The following is a 14,170-nucleotide window of genomic DNA, read 5'->3' on the forward strand; positions in this document are numbered from 1 at the left end:
TCAGCATTCTTGACAGGCTGACATTGTTTGACCCTTGATCATAGATGACCACTTTTACCAAAAGAGCTTTTTTTTTCAAGCTGCATAATTACATCTGATAGCAGCTTGTCCATTGCAAGAGCTGACGTTGCATTGCAGGACACTGCAAAGCTACTGGCTGCATCTAAATTCTTGATATACCAGACACAGCCATTAGAACGGCTGCATTTGCCACACGAGAAGTCCTTGTGTTTCCATCATATGTGTAGCCAATCACTATTATCTTTTGATTGATCGTACATCAAATGTCTTTTCAAGGCTATTTCATCGAATAAAAGACAGCATGCTTTGTCTTGCAGAGGCCAAGCTTTAATGATTGATTCTATTGCATCCATGGCACCTGGAATGATACCTGGTGTCATTGGGATGTCTGCCAGCCAGCATCTGAGTGTCCGCACTAGAGGTGTGCACGGGCTCCGGGTAGCCCGAAAGCCCGAGCCCGACCCGGCCCGCGGGCCGGGCTCGGGCGGGCTGACGTGTTTTCACCTCGGGCCCGGGCCGGGCTCGGGCTACTTGGAGTTTTATCGGGCCGGGCTCGGCCCGAAATGCAGAGACTCAAGCCCGAAATGTAGAGAATGAGCGGGAATTGTGAGGAGGAACCTGCCACAAAAAAGCAATGCTTGCAGTTGTTCAGCGAGTGGAGCTACAGTGGTGAGAATGTAGCAGTTACAAAAGATGAGCTCTCCGATTATCTCTCTATGGAATCGCCCTCCTGTCCATCTGAAGTTTTAGTCTTCTGGAAGAAGAAGCATCAGAGATATCCAAAGCTTGCCAGGCTGGCAAAAAAGATATTAGCAATTCCGCCGACGAGTGCAAGCAGCGAACGTAACTTCAGTTCGGCGGGCTACATAATGCAAAAGCGCCGCACTTCATTGAAGCCGGAATCGTTTACTGCTTGCGGTTTTTGCACGACAATTTGTAATCTGTGTAATAGAGACTCTTCGTCGTGTGTCGTTTGATCATATTTGATATGCTCAATAAAATGCCAAATTACCGGAAAACGATGTTTTGTTTTCGCAGCCAACCTTCAAAAAGCCGGGTCGGGCCGGGCCGGGCGGGCTCGCAGTCCTTGGCCGTCGGGCTCGGGCGGGCTTTCGACAAAGTCAGCGGGCCCGGGCCGGGCTCGGGCTCGGAAATACGGCCCGTGCACAGCTGTAGTCCGCACATCTGGCAAGTGAAGCATTTCTCTGAGGAAGCGGTAGGCCTTTGGAGAATTAAAGAACATATTGAGAGTGAATTGTTTCATCATTTTGGGAATGTACCAAGCCTGATTTGTGCTTTAAGCAGTTCAAAAAGGTCCTTTGACAAATCCGGTTCAAGCTTGTTTAAAACCTCCTGCTGCGTTACTCGCCTCGCCTCGTCCCTTTTTTTCATCTGACCGACTGCCTTGCGGTACCTTTCACTTCGTGAGTGAAGTGTTAGCAGCTTCTTTCTGGTGCGAAGGGTGTGCACAGAACTGCGTTTTCTTCGCCCACGTTTTGGCGTTTCTTGCATCTGCTCCGCGCTGCTGCCCTCCTTGGAAAATTGGAGGCCGCTCGGACCAGGCTCAGCTGAAAAAAAAAAGACATGGAAAAATGCGAAGGTATAGGCTTTCATCAGTCTTGTAGAGAAAGAAAAAAATCACGATTAAGCTATCAGGGCCTAATCAGAGGGCTACTAATATACGGACGACTATGTGCTGCCACGCCATTTTTCATTGGAAGCAATGTGTATTCTGCGACTGAGACAGGAATCATAATTGATTTTTACATTCCAAGCATTTTATCTTCAAAGAATCATCCATGATCAAGGAAATATGACAAAGCATTGCAAAAATGAACGTTTCATGAAATGCTGAACAGAGGCGATGACATTTACAAAATGGAGGATTTTGAATTATTCATCTCAAAAATCTCTGGGCTACATAAGCCACATTTACATGAATGCACACCTTGATTGTGCATGATATTCCGCTGGCCTATCTCGCAGAGCTACACTCATCACAACAAATCGGACAGCACAATTTTCAGGACCATGTAGGTCCAACTGCACCCACCTTATATTTGAAATATAAATAATTGCGTGAACTAAGTCACTGGTTGCAGGCCCTTAACTATATGCATGGTTTTGTCAACATTATAGGTTGTGACAATATTACACAGGCTTAGGTGTCCATATCTATGTACCAGGAAAACATCAAGACTACTGGTCCATACTTCCTTATGCAGAGGCAGGATGTGTACTTTGCAATAATTCTCTCTCTCACTTTTTGCACTTACCATCACTTGGTGAAACCTATGACGGTGGTGTGGGCCTTCTTGTGGGTGTGCTTGGTGAAGCGGCTGTTGAAAAATAAATAAATATGCTATAAAAGGCTGGCAAGCAGGTATTTTAATAACCTCACTTGGCATTGCACGTGTGAATACAGAGCAACAGACTTATGGAGCAATTTTCACATGTGCCTGAGGAAAACTACTCAGTGTTTTCATCTCTATGGAATGACCTCAACAAAGAAAGCACTGAGTCTATGCATTGATGTGGAAAAAGAAAAGATATCTATACCACGCAACAAAGCTTTCTTGCAGGGAGGTTGGTTTTTTGTGAACTTATTACGAGCTCCACAAACACTACAGGAATAAGGACGGAAACAGGACAGAGTACAAACTATTTATACTGTGAGATGCCAAAAGCCATTTTCGCTGCTCTATCTCCCTGTTTCTTCATTTTGCGTTTGTGCAGCATGCTATCAGTTCATCCATACCATGTAAACAGTGCACTCAGACATTCTTACTGGAAAGCATGCAAAATGCTACTCTATGAGCGCAAGCTAACAACATTTTTTTCCCCTAGAGTACATTTCCTGTATTTAAGGTTTACGTACAGCAATTGTTCTCATAGCACTGGTAATTGAAAAAGAGCTGTGGCATTTCTACCTACTGTTCTGATTTCAGAGAACAGTCTGCTCGAGTGTGCAGGTGTAGAATACAAAATAGTACCGCTGTTTGTTTTTATTTTTTGCAAGCTATTCGTGCAGTGTTACAGTGGCACCACCAATCAAATATTCTGTACCCTTTCATTCCAAGCAGAAAGGTGAAACAGATCCTTGTTCGGTACACCGTGGCGTAACTAGGGTGGGGCAGGGGGGTACAAGTGCCCCGGGCGCCACTTGGGAGGGGGCGCCGAGCTGAGTCCGCCCGACATGCGCTCGGGGAATTCCTGAGGACACAAACGGGGCGCTAGCGCCCCGCGCCTCGTGGAAACAGGGCGACCTTTCTCGCCTTCCCCTTCCTCGCCTTCTCCCCTGGTACCACCCGTGAGGCTAGAGACTCCTTTGACTACTTAAATGGTGCTCCTTTCCTTCAACAAACGAAACACAGTCTTCTGGAAGCCTGTGGCTTCCGACATTCAATTTGTCGGCGCTTTGCGTAAGCAGCACTGCCCCTTTTTTCGTCTGGTCCAGCGTATCTTCTGTCTTGAAATTGTTCTTGCGCTGTGTTCTGTAGCCTTTGCATTAGCACGTCTCTGCGCCACGACTTCGGAATGCCTCTCGGTCTCCCCCCCCCCTTTTTTTTTGCTCATATCCAAGCCCATGAAAAGCAATAAGATAAAAAGGTCGGTGGAAGCTCGTTTCCATATAAGCATGATTTTAACCATGAACGTATACCTATCCAGGGTCGTTGACGAAAACTTTTTTTCTGGGGTTCTGACTTCCCTTATGATCTGGCATGTTATTGTATATATGTGCATATACATGCATATACAAAATGTAATAGTATCGGGGCGGTGGGAGGTTGAATCTTCCAAACCTCCTTCGAGCTCGTCCGCCGCGGTGGTATAGCGGTTACGGTGCTCGGCTGCTGACCCGAAGGTCGTGGGTTCGATACCGGCCGCGGCGGTCGCATTTCGATGGAGGCGAAATGGTAGAGGCCCGTGTACTTAGATTTAGGTGCACGTTAAAGAACACCAGATGGTCGAAATTTCCGGAGCCCTCCACTACGGCGTCTCTCATAATCATATAGTGGTTTTGGGACGTAAAACCCCAGATATTATTATTACTCCTTCGAGCTTCGCCACGGAACTTGTCGCTTGAAATGTTCATTTTCTTCTGGCTCGGTCCAAACCACCTTGGTTCTTCCACACGCAATAACCGTACTGAAAATCGGAAAGGGAAAGCGCTGCCCACGGTCTTGTTGCTTAAGGGTTGCGATCGAGCAGCTCTTTACCAACTCATCAGACACACCGCGGCATCAGACATGTCAGTCTCCAAGCTTACGGCGAGCTTTCATGAGCAGACTTCGGGATGAAATAACGAAATAAAACGAATTAAGTATGGGCTTTCCTGCAAGGTTTCTTTCTTGTCTTTTTCAAATCAGAAACTCGTTCACAGACTGCTTTCTGCCATTAAAGTGCGTCGCCCCTCCTCATTTTGATCTGTGTATCGGTACCTTCCCCACGACATTTTCCCCGATCAGCGTGCGTAGGATGGGGTTGACTATGAGGAATAACGTCCCTGAAGTAATTCTTTAGAAGTCTTCGAGGTGTGGGCATCTTCACGTGAAGAGGGAGGTGTCATGTGTGAACTCATTGTCGCTCAACAAATTAACATTTGCGTTCCTAGTCTGCAGAGAAAGTCGCCTTCTCGGAAGTGCGTGCTGCAGACACGTGCGGAGGACTTCGGCTCATTGCCCCTTCTAAGCTACCTTTATCAGCCATGCGTCGTGATGTTCGTTATCCTTGAAGTAAAACCGTAAATGTGAAATTACAACCTACCCTGCTGCAGTCACCAGGGCACTTAGCTACTCATTGCGCAAGATGCGGATGTGATCCCATTTTTAACGAAACGCATACGTTGGCGCCTTGCAGGTCTAAAAAAACACGCGAAATCATGGAGGCATTTTTCATGTTTAAATCACACAATCACGTGAGCTCTGCATCTATTGCCCTCAGTGACGCAGCATTTAACTTTATTGACAACCACCAGATTAGCTAGGAATACACATGCGGAGCATGATAGCACCAAAATGACCTCATTCAATGAACAACACGTTGCAATATAGTCCTTGTTATCTTCAGTGTTTTTTGTGTATATCTTTGACGTGCTTTTGCGAAAATAAACAGTTGAAAGTTTGCGCACCACTAGTCCTGTCCCTTGTTACGTTTCTCGTCTGTGCTTCATTCAGCGCATTTACATTGCTATAACTTTCCTCATTTACACGAGAGCCTAATCCTGCCGCTCATGAGATCATCACGACGTCTGTTTAATTGTCACAGTGTTCAACGCATTCATGGTTCAACAAACGCCTTCAACAAATCATTTCTACCGACTGCCATATCGGATTGGAATGTACTTCCTGACGGTATTGTTAGTGAGGTAAACTGTGAAATTTAAAGATTTATTGTTACAGCACCACTGTCAGGAGGCCGAGTAGTAGCCCTGTTCTTTGCGCGTTTATACCTGCCTTCCCATTTTCATGTTATGTTTTATTGTCTTTCTTGCTTTTTTTCCCCTTACTGTATTTTTTTCTTGTTTTTCGAACAGTATTTATGTCATGTAACCTTGTGACCCGTGGTTACCTATTGTTACCCCCCCCCCCCACCTTATGTAATGCCCCATGAGGGGCCATTAAGGGTAAATAAATGATGATGATGATGATGATGATGATGATGATGATCTATTTTCTCAACAAACTCAGCCGTGCTTGTGGCTTCTGGTGGTAGAACATTAAATGCTATGAATGCTTCTATAGCTAGTTAGACACTGTTGCTGAGCGCCTGAGAGGCCCACTTTACTTCTATATTACCAAATGCACTTTCGTAGATGTGCCCTCATTGAGTTTGGGTAGGTATTTTAGTTTAAGGTGATGTGCTGATTCATGCAAAGTCTTACCCAGGAAGCAACCTTATCACCAATAGAAATATCATGCTTCCTGAGATTATTCCTCATACATTTCAACAGGTGGGGGACGTCAAAAATGAAGGAAATCTTCTCTTTATCAGTAATAAAGAAAGGCCTGTCAGTGCTCACACCCAGTGTGCTTGCAATAACGCAACCCTGGTCACAAACCAATGCTTTGACAAAGAGGCCACATACCTTTAGCTCAGTGATTAGCTTTTTCAATGACATTAAAAGGGGCCCTGTGCGAACTGTCCCCTCTCCTGTCAAAAAGGCTACTGGCTGTATCCATTATTTCTTCGCTATCCCAGAGACCAACACAAGTGATGCAGTGTTCGCTGTGCCATTTGTTCTTTCTCTGGCATTATCAACATATCCATGTATGATGTCTTCCTTAGGGTCATACTGTAGATTTCTTTTTAATAAAATCTTGTCAAAAATCAGGCAGCAAGCTCTGTCTTGAATTTCCAATTTTTTTTTGCCTTTTCTTTGAATAACTCGAGAATCTGAGGCAGAACTCCACGTCCCCACAGCCACGTCCTTCAGGACTTTACTGTGGGAAGGCTTAGTACTAGGGGTGTGCGAATATTCGAGTTTTGAATTCGAATCGAATACTACCTACTCGAATAATTCGACAGTACGAATATCTAAAACGCGACAAAGGCCAATGGTGCAACTTGGTGAAGGTGGGGTGGCTAAAACTAACCCTAAAGTCGTTACAATAGGCCTTTCGTTAAAACTTTCACCGATTTCCTGGTTCGAAAATGAGCGCATGTTTACTTTAGAGGAGATTATGTTATTTCAGCACGTAAAAAAAAAGAAACACAAGAAAAGTGGCAAGCCCTTCTCAACTTCGCTTCCGGACTTTTTGCATAGTTCGGTCGCACATGCCGCAAAGGCCGTAAAACATCCCGACTTTGGCCTGCGAAACCCTTGATGATTGGTTTCAAATGCGAAAATTTGTTCACGCTGTGCAGTCGCCACTGCCGCACTGACCACTCGTTCAGAAACTCCGTTTTATCAGAAACTCCCATCGTTTCGGCATGCAATTAAAACGCTGCTGTGAACGGGCGCCCGAAGATTTTCGGGCCCAGAGCACCCATGTCGATGGAGCACAATAACGTGACCATTGTCAGATGAGCCGTATATTGTACGGCCATAGGAAAAAAAAAAGCTGTCTACTGTACCACGCTCTATTACCCATTAGGAAGTTAAAAGTGGCGCTGCTGACTAGAATGGCGGCTCTTCTATCAATATGGTTGCACGCCCATAAAAGCTGGAAAAAGAAAAAAAAAAAGACTACCGAACAAGCGCGTAAGCTGTCACCACGCCGTAGCTTCCTTGATTTTTTTTTTGTCTTGCCGTAAGTGGCGGTGGCACGCTTCGATACTATTCGATATTTTCGGCCACTATTTGGCACTATTCGATTTGAATTCGATTCGAGATGAAATTTCACTATTCCTACACCCCTACTAAGTACCTTTGATATATATTTATATGCCTCAGGGCTTGTAAAGTAAAGACTGGGGGCAAACTGTCTAAGTTGCATCGGCCATCGTCTCCCATGTTTTTTCAGTGGTTGCAGATGCATTTGCACTCTTAGAATTTCCAAAAAGTCCTTCTTTAGGTACCTGCCTGCTTCAAGAAGAAGCTGCGCATGAGATGCAATTGGCCTCTTGGGCTTTTTAAGTCTTGCAACAATTTGATGGAGGTGGGAGTTTTGTCGCAGTAGCGCTGAAGCCTCTTCATAGAACGTGGAGTGAGCACCTTCCGGGTCCTGGTCCTGGCTCTTGGGGTTCCTGGAAAATCAAAAAGCCACATCACTAATGTTAAGTCTAAGCAAGAGCCTTTACACCTTACACTTTGGTTAAATGGTTTACTAAGTTTGGTCGACTAGAAACACGTACATTTGTATTTTAATGCAACGTATTATTACCTGGAATTTTGTGTGCGTCTTTACGAAATTTGCAAGCTATGCCCAAATTGAAATACCAGGTCAGGCTAGTGTAAAAGGCTAATTTGGTATTTTGCATGTTATGACAACAAAATAAACCCAGGCAAAATGTATTTTTTGTCACACAGCCACGTATATGACTGGCCAAAAGTAGGCACACTCCCAGTGGCAGATAGTAAAACGTTAAAACAAAAGTGCATTTATTTAATGAAAGCATGTATTTAATGTAATGAGCTGTATCATTAACCAGTTGTAGTGCCAATATTTATATACTGGGGACGCATGTGGGAATATTTCCTTTTTGTTTTGTAAAATGAAGACACACTTACTGGAATTACTATGTAATCTTGCATTAGTCTTGCTTCAATAAGAAGAAGAATACCTACTCTATGTAGTTGGTGCTGTTGGCAATGGCCCCTGTGCCCCCTGGGATGCTGGCTCTTTTGTTGGTGGAGAGATATTGAGGGGCACTGGAAAAGAGTGCTGTATATCACCATAAAAATTTAAGCAGGAGCAATAGCATTGTCCTTTATTTTTGGAAAGCTCCCACTTACTGGTCTCACGCCTTGATGCTGACAGCTCTGGAGAGAAGCCGGGGAAATCTTGGTATTCTGAAAGTACACATCATTACATTAATTCTATATCCGCTTTAGAAAAAAACACATCAGATGAAATACACACTTTCAATCAAGTAAACAATGAAACTTACCATCTATGAAAGCAGTGAAACGATGCTTCGACACTTGTAACGTAAGAAATATTATTCGCGAAACCACTGCCGTTACAGGGTGGAAGGTACAAAATACTCATCAGGCAAAATTTGTCACAAAATTTATATTTTATAGTAATCGTGACACCAAAAAAAAAGATAAGAGTTTGTGAACAATCTCGACGGTCCCAAACACACACACCCCTACATTCTGGCGAGATGGGTCTCAGATCTCAGTATCGGTGGAGGGGTATGAGACCCCCAGAGACCGCATTAACTTTAAGCCCCTTTGACTTTAAGCACTGCTGATAATAATCTAAATGTTTAACACAATCTAATCAGTCATGGAGAACCCCAAAGCACTTAAAGGTTTCCTTTCACCTAATGCCATTACCATTACATTCAATAATTACCGCTGTTCGCGCCCCTCGCGGATATAAAATCTCTTTTAAAAAAACTTGTGCTCGATTATTAGAAGAAACGCTGCACGCATAGCCACTTCAAATTGCCTAGGCGTCCTATTGCATATCACGCGCAATCCCTTTACGTACAGTACACCGAAATCACAAACCAGACGTGTCGCGTGTGCAAGTTACACGGCAGTGCAAAGCTGACACTGAACAATATGTGGTTTATGTATTCGTCATTATAGCAATATATTAGTTGATGTCAAAACTATGTCAAAGAAACGACGATGGACCATTGAACAAGAGCATAACTGAATCGCCGGTTTACCTGTTTACGGTGCGGAATCAATAGATCGACTCCATGAAAGCTTCAAACGTAGCCCTCGATCTCGATCGCTGCGGCATTCCTAAATTCGCCGGTAAACTGAGTGAGATACTATTGCTGTAAAGATTAAACGACGTCTTCGAAATGAAGCGAAAGGTGCTTCCGCATTTACGTTGCCGCCGAACAATTTGAACGCCAACGGCCACGGAAGAGATCGATACAAATTAGATTTCGGTCCAGTTCGTCGTCACTCAAGCCTTAAAACGTTGACACTTCAATTAAAAAGCAGCTATACACATATGTAATAACTCCCTAGTTGTCTAAAGCAAAATAACATGTTTGAATAATTCATTGGCTTGCGCAAAACAATTTATTAAAGTGGAAAATTTGGATGGTTCAGCGCCCCTAGCAGGGAAAATGCAAACTAAGATAGCCGACCGCTAAAAGAGGAGTTAGTAGCTCCACTCTGCGCGCATATCGATGGAACTCGCCGTGGTCGATTTTTTCGCCCTCTGCGGCGATCGCTGGAACTTGAGACTTTCCGGGGCCTGCCATAACTAGCGATTTTGAGAGGTGACGCCGCGTCGAGCCACAAACTGCAGCCCGCCAATTAATTTTAACTTATTATCGTAACCATTTCTCAAACAGACAGCTGCAGCAACGAATGGCAGCAAGAAAATTCGCTGTTCATTCAGCAGTTTCAAATCATAACGGTCAACGACAGTCAAATCAAAACTTTATCTTGCGAAATATATAACAGTGAACGTATAAATACCTGTAGTTGCAGGGATTCTGAAGAAGTGTTCGCCTTCATTCCTTAAAGGGCCCCTCACCAGGTTTGACAATTTTGAGTTAACGAGCGCAATGCATACACTGGGCGTTCACGATCACGTCTGCCAAAATTTGCAACACTACGCGCCGCGGAAATGGGTCAAATTTCAAGGCGAACGCTGCTCTCCCTTCCTCTCGCGGGCGCGCGCTTTAGAGAATGAGGGTATGACGTACATGATAAAATGGCCCTACGTAGATGGTAGTGCCGTGACGTCGCTCCTCTACGTAGACGACTGTGCTCTGACGTCGCCAACAGTAGCACGTGACACTGCGATAATATTTGACACGACATGTGTAGTTTGTGTAATTTGTTGCTTGAATAGATTAATAAAACTTGAGAGAAATAATGACACACACAAAGGGAATGTGTGCGTCTTTTTCATTTTTTTCGTGAATTGCAGCGAGATGCGCGGCTAATGTAGCTCCCTTTCCCGTGCGTTCGTGTCCCCGCGGTTAGCGCATCGAGCAGACGCCAGCCCTGGAAACGAAAGTAATGTTCTGGCGCGTTCGAGCACTCATTATGCTCATTTATTCTACCGCGTCCAAGTAAACAATAATGCAGCACTGGCTCATGTTACCGCCAATCTCGTGCCCGTACAAATGTCTCAACTTTCATGCCCGTCCCGCAGAAACAGGCAGTACACCACAGAGAACGCCGACAAAACGCCCACGGCCGTTACATAAAAAAAAGGTAGCGGCCGTGCAACGCCGCTCGCGTGCTCGGGCTGGCTCGGGCACGTCATGTGCACGTGAGCATGCATGCGCATGACGTGTTCATGCGTATGTGTCAAGTGAAGAGGGCAGGGAAGGGATTTGGCTTGCTAAGGCTACACGGGGCAAGTGGCAAGGGTTGGAAACTCGCCTCCTCGCATCATGGTTTCGCGCCGCTACAAATTATTGTTTTTCTCAGCTCGTAATGAACCGATTTGAAAAATTCTTGCGGCATACTGCTCTTCATTCGGCACACAACAACTTCCAGCGTCTAACTAAATTTTGCTATGTGGCCTGGTGAGGGGCCCTTTAAGGAATCGCACCACTTCGCGCCGCAATAAAGGTGCGACATCGCTGCTCCTCGCTGCAGTGGTAAAGTTTGCGTTTCTATGCGCTTTCGTGCTTGCGCGTCGTCTGCTTGTGCGCTGCGCAGGCGTGATGGCGGCGGCACCTAGCGGAGCCACGCACAATCATGTTTACAAAACTTCTTTAAAACTTTGCCTTGTAACACTCGCGGCTGGTTATAGTTTAGTGCAGAAGCACGTTTTTATTTACTACTGTGCACTACCGTGGCCGCGCTTTTTTATTTTTATTAGGCTTACTGAGGCCTTCAAGTCAACGTTTAGGTTCGCTGCAATCGTTTCGACGGTAGCGACGCCTCATGGCCCGGACGCCAAACTGCCATTATGCCTCGGGCCTGGGGGGCGATCGGAGATCTCTGTTCTGCGCCGTTCGTTCGCGTTCGTTCTGATGATCGCACGCGATTGGCTGAAGCCGGACAACTCACGCCACTCTAAGGGGCGTGGCCATTTCTTTTTTATGCTTGATGTTTTCTTTTTTGGTGACGTCATCCCGCGTCATAACGAGCATGTGGTCTGCTAAAAGTGAACGGAGTGCGAGACCGTTCGCTCACGTTCTCTCGAGCGAACAATGGCGTCGCACGGCATGTATTTCGAGTGATGCGGTGGTTGCGGCTGCCGCAACAGCTGATTTTGAGAAAATGGCGCTTGCAACGATGCTTCCTTGCTACGTTGGCGTTTCTCGAAGCAGATGCAGAATGGTAGGAGGTGCGAAATGCGTTTGAAGAGATGAGCGAGTGTGAATTCCGGCGTCGCTTTCGTTTCTCGAAACGTACTGTACCTTGGTTGTGCGACGATCTCGGCCCCGTCATCGGGTGCCAACGAACCAGTGGGATTTAAACAGAGCGGAAGGCGTTGTGCGCGCTGAGATTTTTTGCGATCGGATGCTTCCAGCGAGCTGTCGGCTGCGAGGAATTCAGCGGCCTGTCGCAGTCGTCCGTCAGGAACACGCAATTACTGTCGTTCGCGGGCAAAAACGGTGGGTGGCCTTTTCCGGAGACCACAGACGCGAAGAGCGAACAAAGGCGGCGTTCGCACGGCTCGGGCAGATTCCCGTTGTGGTCGGGTGCGTGGATGGTACGCTCATCGCAATCCCGAAGCCCCATGGCCTGAGCTCCGCGGACACGACGCATTACATGTCGGGGAAGGCTCTACGCATTCAACACCATGATCGTGAGTATTATTCATGCATTGTATGTGTAGCGAATTGTTTCATTTATATCGCTTAAACTTTCCGCTTTACTGAGGCTGTTGCAACTGAGTATAGTGGGAGCGGTATTTTCGATCTATCCAGAACGTGAATTGGTTCGTTTAAGAGCACTTCGCTTAGGATAAGCGATGAAATCATGTGACGCGGAGTACACCTTGGTTCAGCGGCCTGCACAGTGCATAATATTACCGTTGCTCGTTCGCCATGTGTACCCGAAGCTTGATTCTCGATTTGTATTTGTTGAGATTAGCGCTCCCAGAATGTGCCGTAGTATGTCCTTATTGTTCATTGTCGTGATGGACGTTACATGGATCAATACATGGATGGATGAATAAACTTTATTTCGGTCCCTCGGAACGCGCCCTAGCATGTACATTAAATAGGCATTGTTTCATAACCCTTTTTTCAGTCGAAGTTTTTCGTGTTGTAGATATTTTGTGATACATTGCCTTAAACATACAGCAGTAATTTGGTTAAAAGGCTTTGGTGGCTGGAAGATGGGTTGTTCCAAGCAGTAAACATGCAGACTACCCTTTGACACTGCATTGTCCTCGTGTTAGAACTTATGGTACAAGTCCTACCCTGTCGATGATTTGTCCATAGCTATGTTTCAACAGTCAGTAACAGTGAAGACAGATGTAGTTACATTAACATAATACCCAACATTGTACCCAAGGTCATTTATGGGTGCAATTTTGACTGAATTGAATTCTGCAGACATGTGATGCCGACCTCTGGATGTCAGTCCATGTTTCCTGGGGTCATGTCATGACTCGTGGGTATGGCGGGGGAGCCCTCTCCGTCAGCACCTGGAAGCAAAACTTCGGCTTGCTTGGTAAGTGCTGTCAATGCTTGCCACATTCAAGACGTTATCACTACAGCTGTCATGCCGACCTCGTGCAGGAGACTCCAGCTATACATTAGAACCGTGGTTCCTGACACCAGTGCCCGGACGACCAGCTCGTGGCACCCCTGATAACCACAACAAGGCCCACACCGCCATGCGCAATGCTGTGGAGTGGTGCATCGCTGTAAGCTTGTGCACAGCTGCTCAAGCATCATTGCTGCTTGTGCAGCTCTGCACGACATTGCGTTGGCGGCACATGAGCCTGTTCTCGAAGGGGACGATGACGACACCGACGATGCTGAGCTGCTGCCAGCAGCAGCTGAGCTACCACCACCTCAACGGGAGCCAGCAGCAGCGCAACCGTGTAGTGAACCTGTTTCGAGAACCACAGGGCCTGCATGCTTGAGCACCTGCGCAGAGTACGCCGCCGCCTGCAACGACCTCGGCAGCATTGTGTGGTGCGTGTTTGTCTTTGTTCATTGTGTTTGTCACTGTGTTTTTTTACACTTCATATGTTTGCTACACATATCAACGAAACAGCGTTCTCCTATCAATGAATAACCCCCTTGAATAGGTTGGCAAAAAATGTGAAGCTCACCCCGACTCACTCGTGAAATATATTTTGCTCTTGGGGCTCACTCGAACTCAGACTCACCAAAATTTTCCTCAAGCGGATTCACTCGGACTCAGGCTCACTAAAATGTTTTCACCCGGACTCGAACTCACCAATGTATTACTCACTGGGACTCACAGCTCGATCTGAATCTGAGTGAGTCGACTCATGGGTGAGTTTGCCGACCTATGCCCCCTTGTCACACAACGCCATGCTGATGAAATGCTTCGACCAGGTTGTAAAATATGGCGCTTCACACTAAGCACAAGTGAGAGCTCAACTGTGAATGGCAC

General features: G+C 46.0%; 1 long non-coding RNA gene across 1 annotated transcript; it reads left to right on the forward strand.

The window, feature by feature from the left end:
* Nucleotides 1-12,357: 12,357 nt before the first annotated feature.
* Nucleotides 12,358-13,400, forward strand: LOC125758768 (uncharacterized). The gene is made up of 3 exons (XR_007416399.1): nt 12,358-12,380; nt 13,135-13,252; nt 13,321-13,400. It is a non-coding gene; the product is annotated as an uncharacterized LOC125758768 (long non-coding RNA).
* Nucleotides 13,401-14,170: the final 770 nt, after the last annotated feature.

Source organism: Rhipicephalus sanguineus, chromosome 6 (assembly GCF_013339695.2).
Source record: "Rhipicephalus sanguineus isolate Rsan-2018 chromosome 6, BIME_Rsan_1.4, whole genome shotgun sequence".
Lineage (NCBI taxonomy): Eukaryota > Metazoa > Arthropoda > Arachnida > Ixodida > Ixodidae > Rhipicephalus > Rhipicephalus sanguineus.